At 36.5% G+C, this 17,994-nt stretch overlaps 1 long non-coding RNA gene across 1 annotated transcript in view; it reads right to left on the bottom strand.

The window, feature by feature from the left end:
• The window catches only part of LOC113927274, a 100,235-nt gene that overhangs the window by 46,701 nt on the left and 35,540 nt on the right, over positions 1-17,994 (bottom strand). Inside the window, exons 2-3 of the long non-coding RNA XR_003521567.2 lie at positions 7,908-8,058; positions 7,390-7,484 (exon numbers count right to left, since the gene is read on the bottom strand). This is a non-coding gene — a long non-coding RNA (uncharacterized LOC113927274). The remainder of the gene's footprint in view (positions 1-7,389; positions 7,485-7,907; positions 8,059-17,994) is intronic.

Genomic DNA, 17,994 nt, shown 5'->3' with positions numbered 1-17,994 from the left:
AGATAAGATGCTTGCTCTCACCACCTTTATTCAACATAGCATTGGAAGTCTAGACAGAGCTTTAGACAAGAAAAAGAATTAAAAGGCTTCCATACTGGAAAAGAAATAAAACTGTCACTATACATAGAAACCCCTAATGATGCCACCAAAAAACTGTTAGAACTAATAAGAAAATTCAGTAAAGTTGCAGGATACAAATTCGATACATGAAATCTAATGCACTTCTACACATTAACAATGAACAATCAGAAAGAGAAATTAAGAAAACAATCCCATTTACAATTGCATCAAAAAGAAGAAACTATCTAGGAATAAATTTAACCAAGGAGTGAAAGACCAGTACACTGAAAACTATAAGACATGGGTGAAAGAAATTGAAGACACAAATAAATGGAAAGATATTCCATGCTCATGTATTAGAATAATTAATATTGTTAAAATGTCCACACTGCCAAAGAAATCCACAGATTCAATGCAATCCTTATCAAAATTCAATGGCACTTTTCCAAAAAACAGAAAAAGCAGCCCTAAAAGTTGTATGAAACCACAAAAGACCCTGAGTAGCCAAAACAACCTAGAGAAAGAACAATGCCAGAGGCACCACACCTCCAAATTTCAAACTATATTTCAAAGCTATAGTAATCAAAACAGCATGGTAAGCTCCTTAATATTGGTCTAGATAATGATATTTTGGATCTGACTCCAGAAGCAAAAGTAATAAAAGCAAAATTAAACAAAAAGGGCTAACCAAACTAAAAAGCTTCTGCACAGCAAAGGAAACCATTAACAAAATGAAAAGGCAACCTACTGAATTGGAGAAATTTTTTCCAAACCACATATTCAATAAGGGGTTAATATCCAAAATATATAAAAAATTCATACAACTCAATAGCAAATAATAATAATAAACAATCCAATTTAAAAAATAGGTAGAGAAACTGAACATTTTTCCAAAAAAGACGTCCAAATGGCCCATAGGCACGTGAAAAGATGTTCAATATCATTAATCATCAGGGAAATACAAATCAAAACCACAATAAGGTATCACTTCATACCCAATAGAATGGTTATTATCAAAAAGACAAGAAATAACAAGTGTTAGCAAGGATGTGGGAAAACAGAACCCTTGTCACTGTTGGTGAGAATGTAAATCAGTACAGTCTTCATGGAAAACAGTATGGAAGTTTCTCAAAAAATTCAAAATAGAACCTACCATATGATCCAGGAATTCCACTTTTGGTATTTAACCAAGGAAAATGAAAACAGTATCTCAAAAAGATATATGCACCCCTATGCTTATTGCAGCATTATTTACAATAGCCAAGATATGGAAACAATCCAAATGTCCATTAATGGATGTATGGGTATAGATATCACATTTTCTTATATATATATATATATATATATATATATATATATATATATATATATATAATAGAATACTATTCAGCCATCAAAAAAGAATGAAATCTTGCCATTTGAGACAACATGGATGGACTCTGAGGAGATTATGTGAAGAAAAATAAGAACAGAGAAAGACAAATACTATATGATCTCATTTATATGTGGAATCTAAAAAAAATCAAACTCATAGATACAGAAAACGGATTGATGGTTGTCAGACAGGGAATGGGGGGGGTTGGTGGAATGGGTGAAGGGAATCAAAGGGTACAAACTTCCAGTTATAAAATAAATAGGTCCTGGGATGTAATGTACAGCATGGTGACTACAGTTAACAATACTGTACTGTATATTTGAAAGGTCTAAGTTCTAAGAGAGCAGATCTTAAAAGTTCTCATCACAAGAAAAAAAACGTCTGTAACTGTGTGTGATGATGGATTATAACCAAGACTTATTGAGGTGATCATTTCCCAATACATACAAATATCAAATCATTATACTACATACCAGAAACCAATATAATGTTACATGTCTATTATACTTCAATAAAAAATAAGTAAAATAAAAGTGTTTATAGGAAAAAAAGACTTAATGGCTTCCCGATGCTCTCTGACCTTAAATCAAAGTCTACTTTGCTGAAGAAAAATATATTTACTTTCTTTTCTCCATGATTTGAAAAACTCTGCTATAGATAATTAAATCTAACTGCACCTAATATTTTTAGCAAATTAACTTGCCATACTGCACAGTTTTTCTGAAATAAAAATGGTACACAGTGCTTAGCATAATTAAGTCAGTTGTGGAACCGAATGAGTAGATGTAGTATGATCATATCTACAGTCATTTTTCTACTAAAGTAAAAAATGCATATTTTTGTTCCAATTTAAAAGAAAAAGCAACATCTATTGAAAATATTGTTAAACCATAACAATTTCTGGATCATAATTTTAACAGAAATTGTACTTATTTGCCCAAGAAATATTTAATCACTTACCTACTTTGGGTCAATCATTGTACTAGGCAAAAAGTAGTCAACAGGATAGACATACTGTTACCACAGCATGTGAGCCTTATGATTCTTACAAACACAGGAGTATCAAGCAGGTTGATCATTCTATCTCCTTCCAGCTATTATATTATTTCTCTGCTGCCTTTGAAAGTTCTAAAAAAAAAATTCTCCAAAAAGTTGTTCATATGGTCCCTAAAATATGTTTTTCCCTTCTTCTTAAAACACTCATTTACTTGGTTTCTCATCACTGCTCTCGTTTGGTTTTCCTCCCTGGCTAGTGCTTCGTCATCCTCTGGGTTCCTAGATGTTGGAATTACCCACAGCTGAATCATCCAACTTCATGTTTTTGTTTTTCTTTTTTCTTCCTGCAGATGGCTTTAAATACCATCTATATATTGGTAATTCCCCTATTTGTATATCCATCCTGGACTTTTCCCTTTGGTTCCAGAATTTTATATACAGGCTCCAACTCAAACTCTTCATTTCGGTGTCTGATATTTCAACACGTCCAAAATCCGTATTCTGCCTGGACACAGCCCCGCTCCCTCCCTACACTCCTCTATAGTTTTCCCAGTCTCAGTCAAGTGAAGCTTCATCTTTTCCCATACTCCCGCCAGACCCCTGATTCATCATTGACTGCTTTCTCTCTCACATCCTGTATTCAATCTCTCATCAAATCCTGCTGCCAGAGTGCTCAGTCCGGCTCCACAAAACACGTCCACATGGTCTTCCAGAAGGTGGCGGAGATGGCCCTCAGCAGCTGCAGTTATAGCTTCCGACTGCAGAACTTTGGTGTGGTGACCTGCTTGAGGGCCCCCCTGCTCTGGCCCCCCAGCAGCACAGAAAGGAGCTAAGTGACCTTCTGCTGAGTTGGCTAGGCTGCCCCCCCAAGTCCCTGAGCTGTGGCCATTGAACTGCACCCAGAACAGATGGGCACCACCGAGGCCAGGGCCCGGACCATGGGACGGGGATCCTTGGACTGTAGCAAAACCCCTCTGGGCTTTGAAGAAGGGGGTTTCCGGTCCCACCAGCCTTGTGGGGAGGGAGTTCCCTGGGATCACTTAGACTCCCAGCTCCCAACCCTGAATATCCTGGAGCGGCCTGGGCAGCTTGGTCCCACCTCGCGGCTATTCTTGAGGCTGCACCTTCAGAATCCGGCGTTCCTATGAATAGCTCCCCTTCCCCTCCCCCATCCCAGTGATAACTCTAGGAACTTAAATGACATCACTTGTCAAAGAAGTCCAAAAAAAGTCTCTCTTTTACTTCATCTCTTACTAACCCTTACCTTGTTGGTTCTGCTCCAGCCACACTGGGCTCATTGCTGTTCCTAGAACACTTTAAGAACATTATTGCCTCAAGGTGTTACCACTTGCTGTTCCCTCTGATCTGGTCACTTTTCCCCTGCTTATGCTCAGAGCCAATCTTATATTTCCTTACAGATTCTCTTCTAAAACATCTAATGCATGAAGACTTACCTGGACCTCTATATAAAAGAGACACGTCTACTATTTTCTTGGCTCTCTCATCTCCCTAATCCTGCTTCATTTTTCCTCACACTACTTATAATTGTATGAAGTACTATGTACTTACCTATTTCCTTCTTGTTTGCCCTCCAACCCCACCACGTTAGATATAAACTTCACAAGAGTTGAGATTATGTCTGTTGTGTTCACTACCGCATCCCTAAGGTCTAAAACAGGGACTGGAACATACTTGGTGCTCAAATAATTGTTGAGCAAATGGTTGAGTGAATTTACAAAAGGGCATTATAAAGTGTTATAGAAGTATAAAACAGAGGGATCTAACCTAGGCTGGGGAAGCAAGACAAGATTTCTTGAGGAATCTGAAAGCTGAACGCTAAGAAGACAAGTAGGAGTTTACCCATAAAGAGAACAACATTGCCAAGACCTCGAGTCTGTTTATTCAACAAACATTTATTGAACACCTACAAGGTACCAGGCTGTGTACTAGGCATGTGGAACATAAGAAGTAAAGGGGAAAGGACATATGCAAATAAATACTGGCATATGGTCATTTAATAAAAAAGCAATAAAAACAAATTAACCTAGGATAGAGAATAAAGAGTGATGGGAATAAGGAAGGAAGACTAGATATGCTGGATAACACTTTTCAGGAGGTACAATTTGAGTAGAGACTGAAGGAAATCCAAGATAAGTTATTATCTGAGGGAAAAAAGCAAAAAAAATATTGTTCAAATCTATTATATCCTCATATATTATTACCTTATTAATCTATCAGTTACTGAGAATTTTGTTTTAAAAATCTCTTACTCTTGGTGGATTTATCAACTTGGTAGTTCTGTCAATTTTTGCTTTCTATATTTTGAGGCTATTTTAGGTACATTTAAGTTTATGAATGGTTTATATTCCTGATGAATTTAATCTTCTCTTTGTACATATGCTCTTTTTTTATGCTTAGTTGATTTTAGATTTTTAAATTCTTTTACCACTCCCCTTTTTTACTTCCATAATAGAAATGCTATATGCTACTTCTCTTCTTTCAGCCATTTCTTGACTTTTAATATGTACGTATTTTACCTAAAGCCCAAAGTTAATGAATATCTCAGTTTTCTGCTCAGCAACACAAGGGCTTTAATTACAAATTTGCCTTACTATTCAAATGATTTAGTTCTCTAGTTTTTATCCCTTATGTTGTACAACAATATTATTTTTATACAAAAATATCTATTTAGAAATAACCACATTTGTCAGTTTTTTGTTTACCATTCCTTTTTGCTCTCAGTGCTATAACTTCCAGATTTCTCTTTTTCCTGAAGTACAATCTTGAAAGTTCCTTCAGCAAGAGTCTAGTAGAAACAAACTCTCTTCACATTTTTATGAAAATATATTTATTTCATCCTTATTATTAACTGAAACTGTTGATGCAAAATGAACAGGCCTCTTTTGAAATTTTAAAGAGAAAGGAAAAGAGTTTTATTTGAACTCAAGTTAGAAGAGCTGCTGGGATACATATTCTTCACAAAGAAAAGAGTGCTCCACAGAAGCAATGTTTAATACAGGCTTATATGTGTTTTTTGTTACATCAAAAGTTACAAATCATCATGACATAAAACATTCCAGAAAATTACAAACTTTATCTTGTACATTTAGTATGTGCAAGGTTACAGGCTACACACAGAGGTGTGGGAACTTAAGATTTTTACTCTTTTAGTTTGAAATGTTTCTTTCAGGTTATTTGCTAATGAAGCAGATGTACAATGTGTGCTCCAGGCGGAAATGGAACCCTGCTTTGAAGTTTGGTTAAGTCATTCTCATCTTGGCAAAAGTTAAAGTATAGCTTTAAAAGTTGAAATTTTCCTTTATTGAAAGTTCAGTTAGGTATAGGATTAAGACGAAATTATTTCTATTCTCAGTGATTTGGTTATATTATTCTACTTTTTGTGACATATTTTATTGTTAAAAATCAAATATCATTCTAATTGCTGTTCCTTTGTAACTGATTTGTCTTTTCTCTTTTTCTTCTTAAAATAAATAAATACTTGCATGAAACATCTCTTTGATTTTGATATACATCAACATGTGTCCAAGTGTCCATTATTTTATATGTATCTTACCATAGGTTTTATAAGGTTTCCTGAATCTGGGTACTCTGTGTCTTCTATTGATTATGGATAATTCTCAGCATTTATGTATGTAACCATTGGCTTTTTCCACTTCTGTAACTGATAAGACATTAGCATTGGCCTTTTTATTCTGCCCACTATGTCTCTTAACCCTTATTCTACAATAATCCACTTCATATCTCTTCTTTGTTTCTAGAGAATTTCTTCATCTAAGATCCAGTTTACTAGTTTTCTCTTACTTGTGTCTAATTTACTGCTTATTAATTCTGCTGAGTTTTTACTTTGCATTATTTTTATTTCTGAACAACGCATTTAGTTCAATAAAATCAATTCCAGATAAGTTTTATTAGTCTCACCCTCCTTGATCATATTTTCAATTCTCTTCTATTTGTTTACATTTTAATCATAGTTATTTTATACTTTAAATTTGATAAGTCCCAATTATTTAAGTTATTTTTTTCCAGTTCTGCTATTTATTGTTTCTACTAACATTTACAGTGTATTATTTTCTCATCTGCTTTGTAATTTGAAGTATAAAACTGATATTTGTATGACATCAATGTATGAGAACCAAGAGAGGCCTGAGTTGAGTGTAGATTTCTCCAATGGGGAGTTGAGTTAGCTTTGGGCAGGCCTAACAGAGCTTTACCGAAGTAGGACCACTCTGAGTTTATTTCTCAGAGTGGGATTTTCTGGGTCACATAGGAAAAAATTTTGTCTTGGTTACATGAGGGAAAGCATGTGGTTTGCTGGCAAAGACAAGTTCCATTAGCATCTCCCTTTGTTATTTGGCAAATGTCTTTTCAGTTTCACTAAGTTGTAGACTTTGGATATAAGCATCATTAAGTAAGGGTCCCCTTCCTCTCCTCTGCTTGGGCCAAAGATTATTTTTTCATGTACTATTCAAAGACTTTTTTTTTTAAAGATTTTATTTGTTTGAGAGAGAGAGAGAGAGAGCATGGTGGGGGGTGGTGCAGAGGGAGAGGGAGAAGCCGACTCCCCACGAAGCAGGGAGCCAGACACAGGCTCCATCCCAGGACCCTGAGATCATGACCTGAGCTGGAGGGTGCCCAGGTGCCCCACTCTTCAAAGACTTTAAAACCCAAAGATCAAAGATCCTGGTATAGCCAAATGTCCCCAAGACAGCCCGTTGTTCGCTTGTGATTTTTAAACTATTTTGTAGTTGCCTACTTCTTTTTTACTAAGGATTATCTTCCATTCTCACAGGCACAAGTTTGTAATTTAAAAGTTGTGCGTTGCAATTTTTCAGCCTGTTGGTGTTTTACAATGGGAAAATTTTTAACTGAATTGTGGCAAGCATAAATCTATAACCCTGTCTATATATGATACAAAGATACAGATTGAAAATACTTACAATGACATCATGGAAATCTATTCCTTTCCAGCACAAAATAGAAGAAAGATTGTGCTCCTATGCTTGACTGTGTACCCTCTTCTTCTTTTTTCTCTCTTGGCATAAAGGATAAGGAACAAAGTAATTATATTACTAAATTATTTTACAACAAATTTTTATATAATCCATGTGTTACACATATATCAATCAACAGAACTAGGACATAAATATTATGCATTTTTAACATATTTGATTTGAAAAATAAGCAAACAAATGTAAATTAAAGCCAGTTTTACTTCTGTTTTGGATTCAAGAAATCAAGTTCCCAGCAGAATAACTCCATAGGGACTCTCCTCCATGCAAAATTCATAAACTTTAAAAGAAACCAACTCTTCCCTTTGTTATTTTCAGTTAAGATATCTCAATACTTTGCCAAGATAAATGATGACAAGTATTTTTCCCTTGATTACAGGGACAAATCATTTTTATCATTTTTCTTCAAGAGAAAGAAAGTATTTCCATCAAACAAGTTTTGTTACCTTTAATCAAAGTGACAGGATGAACACTCTTGACAGCTAATGATCGACAAGTCTCAGATATGACAGGGATCTGCTACTCTAAATTACTTTTGATGCACATCTCAATGTAAGGTCATTTCTCTTCAGCAGATAGGGATTACAATTGCATTACCTATTAAAACAAAGCAAAAATCATTCAAAACATCTTGCTACTCTTCTGTTTGCATTAATGACAAAATAAAACATTAAAAGAGTTTGCATTTTTTGTTTAGATAGTAAAAAATATGTACAATATAACCAAGTGAAGTGTTTTCTGTTTTTCTAGTGTAAAGAGAAGTGAAATTTGATCTATCTTAACCTGTGTTACAGTAATCAACATGACATAGCATGATGAAATAGAAATGTAATAGACTTAGATATTCACGTCCTGGCTCTGCTAGTCACTAGTTAGGTGACCTGGGAAAATATTGAACCTGTTCCAACCTCAAGTTCCTCAATTATAAATATTATTTTTAAAATTTAAAATACCTAACTGATAGAATTGTGGTAAGAGTAGTAAACTCACCTGGAAAGTAGGCTTTTATCAAATACATTTCTCTATGAAGGGTGCTTATGGAGGAGAAAATATAAACACATACACCATATACACACGTATATGTATTTATGTATATAGATTTATGTATACATATGTTTATGTATACATCTTTGTGGATGTGTTTGTGTATGTATATATCCTTTTAGGAGGCATTTCACAAAAAATGTTCAGTGACTTATGACATAATTAATGAACAAAAAATTGGAATAACTTGTTAGCCCCTGAATAAATCTTTCCTTGGGAAGGGAATACTCACCCTGTTGAGAAGGATAAGATGTTAACCAGAGTTTGGAAGAAATGATTTGTTGTTTTTTATTTATTTTTTAATATTATTTATTTATTTATTTGAGAGAGAGAGATAGCACAGAGGGAGGGTGAGAGGGAGAAGCAGACTCCCTGCTGAGCAGAGAGCCAGAGGTGGGGCCCCATCCTAGGACCCTGGGATCATGACCTGAGCCAAAGGCAGATGCTTAACCAACTGAGCCACACAGGCGCCCCAAAATGACTTCAGTTCTTTTTTTTTAAGATTTTATTTATTTATCTGACAGAGAGAGAGACACGCAGCGAGAGAAGGAACACAAGCAGGGGGAGTGGGAGAGGGAGAAGCAGGCTTTCCGCGGAGCAGGGAGGGGCTCGATCCCAGGACCATGGGCAGACGCTTAACCCAAGGCAGACGCTTAAGGACTGAGCCACCCAGGCGCCCCAAAATGACTTCAGTTCTGATGAAAAATAGGAAACACACTGGTGACAGGGCAAAAGCTGGACTCAAAAAAGAATGGGGGACAAAGGGAAACAAGAAGACCACAGGTGTTACTTTCTGCAGTATAATGAAGCCTTTACAAATCATAGTTGAGATGGCATTTTGTAATTGAGGATTATTTAAAAGCATCACAACTGCAATGATCATTAAGGTATACCCAATTCATATATGTGTGTGTGTGTGTGTGTGTGTGTGTGTTATATGTATATATAACATATATATGTTATATATAAAACAATCAATATCTGAAAGGGTTTTTAACTGGAGACTTTATAAAATAACAGAAGTCTGTATTTTAAAAATGCCTGTGTAATAAGAACTATACACCATTCACTATAAATTTGATGAACAAAGCATAATTACATAGAACAAACTACAAACCATATCAACGATGATTTTATATAAGTATCTCACTTCTCCTCTCAAGGAACATACAAAAATACCTTCTTGGGTCACAAGTTCAAATGTACATAGGAGCCATGCAGTCACCATAAGAGTATAAATGGGACGAACATGTGATCATAGAAGGTGACATAATAAACTGGGAGTATAAGTGCCACATTAAAGCATTTATATTCACGTTTTTAAAATCTATGCTAACCAAACAAAGCACACCTTTGGGTGAGATCAGGCAGAGGACCACCAATTGTTAGCCTGACTTACTCAAACAGGGCTAGATTCTTCTGTTCAATTGATCTTCCCACACCTGACCCTATTCTTGCCACAAGCTATCCTCTTTTGAAATGGTCACTCCTTTTATCTAAATCATTTGTAACTAGTCGCAAAGTGGTGTGCTTCTGTTTGCAGTTGAATGCAGTTTGCTATTATGTAGAATCTTTCTTTTAACACCCAGGGCTATTTACTAATTTTGCACAATTTCTATCTCTTAATGCAGTGTTTTTCTGGAGACACTTGATTGGCTGTCTCTATGTGTCCTTTCTGACTTGGTTCAGCACCAGGAACACTAGAGCCATTTTCTTTATAAGAGAAACAAAGAATCATCCTGATTTGCTAACAGTTCTGCCCATATAAGTCCTTTTACCCCCAGTTTTTGCACAGAACGGTTCATAATGCAGTGCTTTGGTTTACCACCAATATGCATTCCTGCTGATCCTAGCAGTGGATCAAAGTTTAATAATAGATATAGGCCTGGGTCTTCTAGGGAAGGCTCCTCTTGCTAATAATATATATAGTCCTATATGAAAGCTAAGTATTTTCTCAGACATATGAGAAAATGATAACTTGATTTGACAGTGGAGGACTGGACAGTGGAGGACCTGGGTATAAAAGTTTGTCAGAGTTTGTAAGGCAAATAGGAAATATTGCTGTGGGTTTTCATAGGATTTAAAAAAAAAAAAAAACTAACATTCTGGACTTCTGCAAAAAGGCAGCATAGGAAGATCCTGAAATTACCTCCTCCCATGGATACACCAAATCCATAGCTACCTATGAATCACGTCCCTCTGAAAAAGATACGAAAACTAGATGCACAGCTCCTCCACAATAAAGGAGGAAAAACCACATGGAGAAAAACACCAAAAACCCCACCCCTGATACACAATACAGAGGGATTTCACCAGTCCGGTGCTTCTACTGGAGAAGCAAGAGGTTGTTGCCCCACACAGGGCATCCCAACCCTTGGGATATGTACAAGAGAAAAGAATCCCCAGAATGTCTGGCTTGAAAAACTAATGGAGCTGATGTCCAAGTGATCCAACTTGCTATAGAGAACCGAGGCTCCTCTTTCAAAGGGCTCTTGCGCAGTCTCACTTGTCCAAGAACCAGTGAAGAAACAGCAGTTTGAAAAGTGCCTAGACTATTTGTGAAGGAGACTCATTTGCTAATCTAAAATTGTCTTCTGGAGGGGCAGGGACAGTTGAAGCTCCCCGGAGACGGAGATGCTGGTGGACGTCATGTTTGTGCTCTCCACCTATACTACTAGCAGAGGTGGGTGAACTTGGACACGGCACCCTCCTGCCGCCTTACTAACAATGTGAGGGGTGGAGTGCTCGTGCCACTGGGATGTCAAAGGATGAGCTTTCTCTTAGACTCTGAGTAGCAAGACGAGAGTGTTAGGCTAAGGGATGAGGAAGACCCCCCACAAAATAATCAGAGCTGTTTATCGGTGCCATGAGCTTTTCTAATGCCAGTTTGTCTGCAAGGTATGTCTCTGAAGTTATTTTACTCATATTTTAAAAGTTCCTTTTTCTAATACAAACAGCAAAACAACTCAAGGAATTCTCTCACAAACTGACACTGATTTATATGTAGCTAGTAATACCATGCAGCTGGAAGAAACAGTAACCCCCCGGACCAAAAGAACTTAAGGATGTCTTGTCTAAATGCCAGTTAGTTTTTGATGTTGAGCTAACATCTAGAGACTAAGTCAGAACCAAAGGTAACATCTCAAGTACAATCTCAGTAATTTTTCCATCTTTTTCATTGTTTCCATATTTTTAGTGTTATTTGGAGATATACACAGCTGAAATTGCCCTCAAATTGAAAAAAAATCTTTTCAAAAGTTTTACTTTTTTTCAAAAAGGGTGCAATTTAAATGTGTATTTCTTCATTTTGGCATAATCATAACAAGGTTATACACACACAGATTAAATTGGAAATGAAAATCTAACTTCAGATGGAAACAGCCCCCAAAGTCACATATAACATAGCTTTGTCTATTTTTCATAGGAACTGAAGTTATTTCAAATTCACAGCTTCCAACAATGGTGTACGTTCTCCAAGGTTTCTTCTTGAAAGGTGCCTGATTTTTTCAGATTGTATTTCTTTTAGACAGACTAAATAGCAACATAGTTGTTCATTCATTCATTTACTCTTTCCTATTTTCTACAAACATTTTTCAAGCCTTCACTAAATGCCAGACACAGTGCTGGAGATACCAGTATAAAAAAGGCAAAGAACCTACTTCTTGGAGTTGAAAACCTCTCCTTTCTCATTTCTCTTTTATGCCATACCTTGAAAAAGAAGCACGATTTTTTTTCCTTCTTCCTTTCTTCTTTCCTTTCCTTCCTTCTTTCTTTCCCTTATCTTTCTTTCTTTTTTTCCCTCTTTTTCTTATTCACTCATATTTTGTCATTCAACAAATATTAGAAGCCCACAATGTGTTAGACACTATCCTAGGCACTGGGTCACCTGAGGCATAAAATCAAGTTCCAGCTTTCTTAGGAGCTTTGGGTTCAGGAAGATACTACAAATACACAGGTGATCAAATGGCTAGCATAATTACATACTAGATTATCATTATAAAAGTAAGCAGACAGCTCTATTAAGAGAATAATGAGGGTACTAATTTGAATAATTTGGTGAAGTTCTGTCTGATGAGATATTTAGGCTGAGGTGTGTGTGTTTATTGAAGTACCATTGACACACAATGTTACATTAGTTTCAGGTGTACAACATAGTGATGTTATGCTATGTTATACTATGCTCACCATTAAGTGTGGTTACTTACTATCTGTAGGTAAAGATTTAAAGAAAGAGACAGAACCAGCCCTGGAAAGGATTTAGGAATAACTAGTCAAATTTTCCATACACAAGAACAGGCAGCTGCAAAGGCACTAGGTGGAAATAATTTGGCATGTTCCAGAACCTAAAAGGGGAGAAGAGTTGAAGCATGGTGGCCCAATAGGCAGTTTCAGAAGGAGGCAAAGACCAGATCATGTAGAGAGATATGGGGGCTACTGTAAGAAAGTCAGACCTTATTCTAATCAATGTGAAGCCACTAAATGGGTTCAAGCATGGAGTTAATTATAGTTATTAATAAGAATACCAAAATAATAATAGCTCACATTTTCATAGCTCTTCTCACATAGTGGTAAGGCAAAGAAAGGCAATACACTGCTGATCCGCTTCTTTAGATAATATATAACCATAATATTAACCCAAAAGGTAATGTTTTGAGAAAGTGGAAAAAGCTTTCAACACATTTATTTTATTTTATTATTTTTTTGTTTCAAGTTTTTATTTAAATACTTTTTAGTTAACATACAGGGTAATACTGGTTTCAGCAATAGAATTCAGTGATTCATAACTTAATACAATACCCAGGGCTCATCACAAGTGCCCTTCTTAATACCCATCACCCATTTAGCCCATCTCCTGCCCACCTCCTCTCCATCAACCCTCAGTTTTTTCTCTTAGTTAAGAGTCTCTTATGGTTTGTTTCCTTTCTTTTTATTTTTTCCCTTCCCCTATGTTCATTCTTAAATTCTACATATGAGTGAAATCATATTGTATCTGTCTTTCCCTGACTGACTTATTCCCTTAGCAGAACACACTCTAGGCTCCACCTGCATCATTACAAATGTCAAGATTCCATTCCTTTTTATGGCTGAGTAATATTTCATTGTACATATATATACCACATTTCTTTATCCCCTCATTTGTCGATGGACATTTGTGCTCTTTGCATAATTTAACTATTGCTGATAATGCTGCTATAAACATTGGGTGTGTGTATCCTTTTGAATTGGTATTTTTGTATCCTTTGGGTAAATACCTAGTAGCGCAATTGCTGGATCGAAGGAACCTCCATGTTTTCTAGAGTGGTTGCACCAGCTTGCATTCCCACCAACAGTGCAAGAGGGTTCCCCTTTCTCCACATCCCCGCCAACATCTGTCGTTTCCTGACTTGTTAATTTTAGCCATTCTGACTGGTGTGAGGTGGTATCTAATCATGGTTCTGATTTGTATTTCCCTGATAATGAGTGGTTCAACAAATTTCTTTTATTTTTTTATATTTTTTTAAAGATTTTATTTATTTATTTGACAGAGAGAGATACAGCGAGAGAGGGAACACAAGCAGGGGGAGCGGGAGAGGGAGAAGCAGGCTTCCCGTGGAGCAGGGAGCCCGACGCGGGACTCGATCCCAGGACCCTGGGATCATGACCTGAGCCGAAGGCAGACACTTAACGACTGAGCCACCCAGGCGCCCCAACACATTTCTTTTAATATTTACAAATATATTGACTGGTTTTAATCCTTTCTAAATAGGCAGAGCTCACTGCTGGTCCACGGTGTCCAAGATGACAATACTTGTAAGTGTAATTGTCCTGTGACTACAAGGAGACTGGAAATGTCATAGGAACTTAGGCTCAGGGCTCTCACTTCTTAAAGCCTCCCCCTACAACGACTTGCTCACAATGGAGCTATGCACATGAAGGAGCCTGCTGATTGACAGGTGTGAGTTGCCTCTTCATTCAGAAAACAACATCAATAGGAAGACCAGTGGCTGCTACCCTCACTTCCTCAGAAAGTACAGCACACAGCATTTGATCAATTTTGCCTTTGAATGAAGCTAGTGTGGAGACAGCCTATCACACTGTACTGTTAATTCTGTCAGTTATAAAAAGTATACATTAGAAGAGAGGAATGTAGGAATATGAGCTAAGGAAATGGCCTGCTGGAGTTTAAAAGAACAGAGACTGAATGTCATATGAGTGGGTACAAGTGACGACTTAAACTCCTTTGGGACCTCCGGTCACAATTGTACATTAACCGTCCTGAGAAGCTTAGAGTTTTTATTTTGCTGCTATGATCTCTGTGGAATTACTCTTCTCCATCGACAAATACATCAAAATATAACCCATTCAGACAAGAATTTCAATGTAGGGAGAACCTTACTGGACATGGTATTTGAATGGAAATGAAAACAGTGTATGTTTTCTGACATTCTGCTTTTCTCAAGTTATCAAAACAATCTAAAACCAATATAATGACTTCAGACCTGCAGGACATGGAATATGTTCCATTTTAACTTTCTGGGAGCAATGTAGAAAGGTTATAGCAGAACGTGGGTCTTTGGAATCAGGGACCTCTCCATTGCAGTGGTTACCTGGAACTCTGCTTTCCCTACTCAACAAAAGCCCAGGTAGCTCATAAGATGAGACCTCCCATTAAATTCTTTGGTAGCCATGTATGTTCTACTGACCAATAAATAACCCTGAAAAATCAAACCACAAACTACAAATGAAAACAAAAAACTAATAGGTTACCTCTACTTTTGAAATAAACATACACAATGAGAAGCTTTATCGAAGTATTCACCTTACCTCTTTGATTATCTCTAGAAAAGTAAATATTGAATTTAGACTATATTCTTGACCATATCCTCATATGGGCTGTTCTGCAGATTTGCTATGTGGTGTTAGATAAGTAAACCGAGATTAAAATCTTTCATGCAGCTAATGCTAGAAACATATAAAGTCACCCAAGAGGTCTGATGGCTGTATTACAATTTAACAACTAGCCTTACGTTCAAGTCTATGATGTGTCACGGACAAAGCATTAAAGTAAAAGTCAGAAATTCAGGTTCTTACCTGAATTCTCACTTGCTTGCAGCATAACATTTGGCAAATTATATAACATCGTTTTTAATGCAATAGGTAAGAATCAAAGTCCTTGGATTTATATGGTTATGAAGTATAATTTTACGTATTTGTTTATTGTAAGTTAGTTTAATTTCTATTTCACTGGATTAGTGGAAACTTAGTCTTAATATAATTGTATATTCCCCTCTCAATTTGCCCCAGGTTGCACCTAAACTTCAAAAGTCTTACAGAGGTCCAGTCATGGAGTGTGTGTGTGTGTGTCTGTTTGTCTGTCTTTCTGTCTGTGTCTGTGTCTGTGTGTGCATGTGATTTGGGGCAAAGCATGATGTGGGGCCATGGCCAAACGTGGTCCATTTGGGCTGCTATGACACAATACCTGAATGGGTGACTTGCAAATAATAGAAATTTATTTCTAACAGTTCTGAAGGCAGGAAAGTCTAAGATCAAGGCTCCAGCAGATTTGGTGTCTGGTGAAAATCTGCTTTCTGGTTTACACATGGCTGTCTTCTGACATAACAGAAGAGGTATGGGAGCTTTCTTGGATCTCTTTCATAAGGCCACTCATCCTAACAATGACTGCTCTGCCTTCACGACCTAATCACCTCCCAAAGGCCCCACTTCCAAACACCATCACATGGGGATAGAGGTCTCAAAATACAAATGCAGTAGGGACACCAACATTCAACAGATAGCGGGATACATCAGAATCTTGATGTAAGGTGACCAAAAATTGACTTTAATTACTCTCACTCTCTTCCAAATGTACAACTCTTTTAGCTACCTCTCCTAGCTTGCTGTAAGACCTCACTTGTTCATATCCATGAGATTATCTCTAGTCCAGAGGCTGCTGACCACTTCTATGCCCTTCAAGGTTGGAGTGACATCATTGCTATGTTGCCAGGCCACACTGGACCAGTGTGCTTCATGATACAGGTCTTTTCTTGTTGACGCCTCATAGCCAGTTTCTGGGAGATCTACCCAGAGACATGGAGATCAGGTATTCATTGCTAGCAGCAACCTCAAATCCAATCTGCCATTTGGCCTTCTTTGGAAGTTGGCCCAGGTGGCAGAGCACAGAAAACTCCCCATAGAGCCACCTGATTCTTCTGCAGAAAAAGAAATTTTGCCTAGGTTAGGTTTGAGGAAGTTCTCTTTTTACTCATGATGCTTACTTCTTATTTGTTTATTCTTTAGGTTATTTCCATTTCCACTGGCTAGTGAAACAGCCTGAAAGACACTTTCTTCCCTTTCCTTTTTGGTCTTGTGTGCCTTTCCTGAAACAATGAGTACATAATGGCCAAACATGAAGGGACTAAGTGATCTCTAAGGATCTTCAGAGTTTGTATTCAAAGTATGAGCAATCTCTTCTTGCTAAATCTGGATGAACTGAAGATAGAATTTTGGATGAATAAGAAAAGCCATTAAGATGAAACAATGATACTACTTAAAAAAATACTCAGAGTAAATTCTGTTATCCTATATAGTTAGCAAATAGTTATGCTACTTAGGTTTCCTCCTCTATCCAAAAGTAGAGCATTCCTCTGAAAACTCTATGAAGCCAAAATCTCTATGAAAACTATGAAGCCAAAATCATGTAAAGTGAATTAGTTACTATTTCATAAAAGTGAAAATACTCTTCAGATTTCTTTCAGTTAGTGAAAACAGGTACCAAGGTAGGTCTTCCATAAAGGCAGAGTGGAATAAAGTGAACTTCTGGACAGTGGGGGAAACCTGTATATAATTTTATTAATCCAGAGTTCACATAGCATTCATAATACATGGCTCTCTAATTCTGACAAAATAGATGCAATACAGACACAATAAATATTGGTTATGCAAAGCTTATATTTCTTTAGTCACTCAGAGGCAATACAGATCCATCTATGACCTTTAATAATTATGATTAATATGTTACCTGAGACACAAAGAAGTATTAGTTAAGGTTAACTTCAAATAGAATGACAGAATGTTTATTCTATATATAAATGAAGTAATCCAACAACAACAATATATATACATGAGATATGAGCAGTTTGATTGAACAGCATGCTATAATTGAATGGATCCACTATGCATTGCTTGACACTTTAACATAAATAAAACAAGTCAGCCAACCTAAAATCCCCTGTGTAAGAAAATGAAGATGCAAATTTGGAAAAAATAACTGAAAGTATAGCAAATATGAACAGAAATAGACTTATTAACTCTAAGGACAGAAAAGTTATACCCAAATCCAGGGTTGAATTAATAATAAAGTAGAAGCTTAAGCCTATAAATCCTCTAGGTAACTTGAGTTTAAATTCATGAACTCTAACTAAACATTCAAAATGTTTAATTTATAACTGTATTCATTAACATAAAATCAACAATTGATGACAGTTAACTTACTAGTTGATTATTCCATGA

This window comes from Zalophus californianus, chromosome 7 (assembly GCF_009762305.2).
Source record: "Zalophus californianus isolate mZalCal1 chromosome 7, mZalCal1.pri.v2, whole genome shotgun sequence".
Lineage (NCBI taxonomy): Eukaryota > Metazoa > Chordata > Mammalia > Carnivora > Otariidae > Zalophus > Zalophus californianus.
The sequence above is the reverse complement of the archived record's forward strand: the minus strand, read 5'-3'. Positions and strand labels throughout refer to the sequence as shown.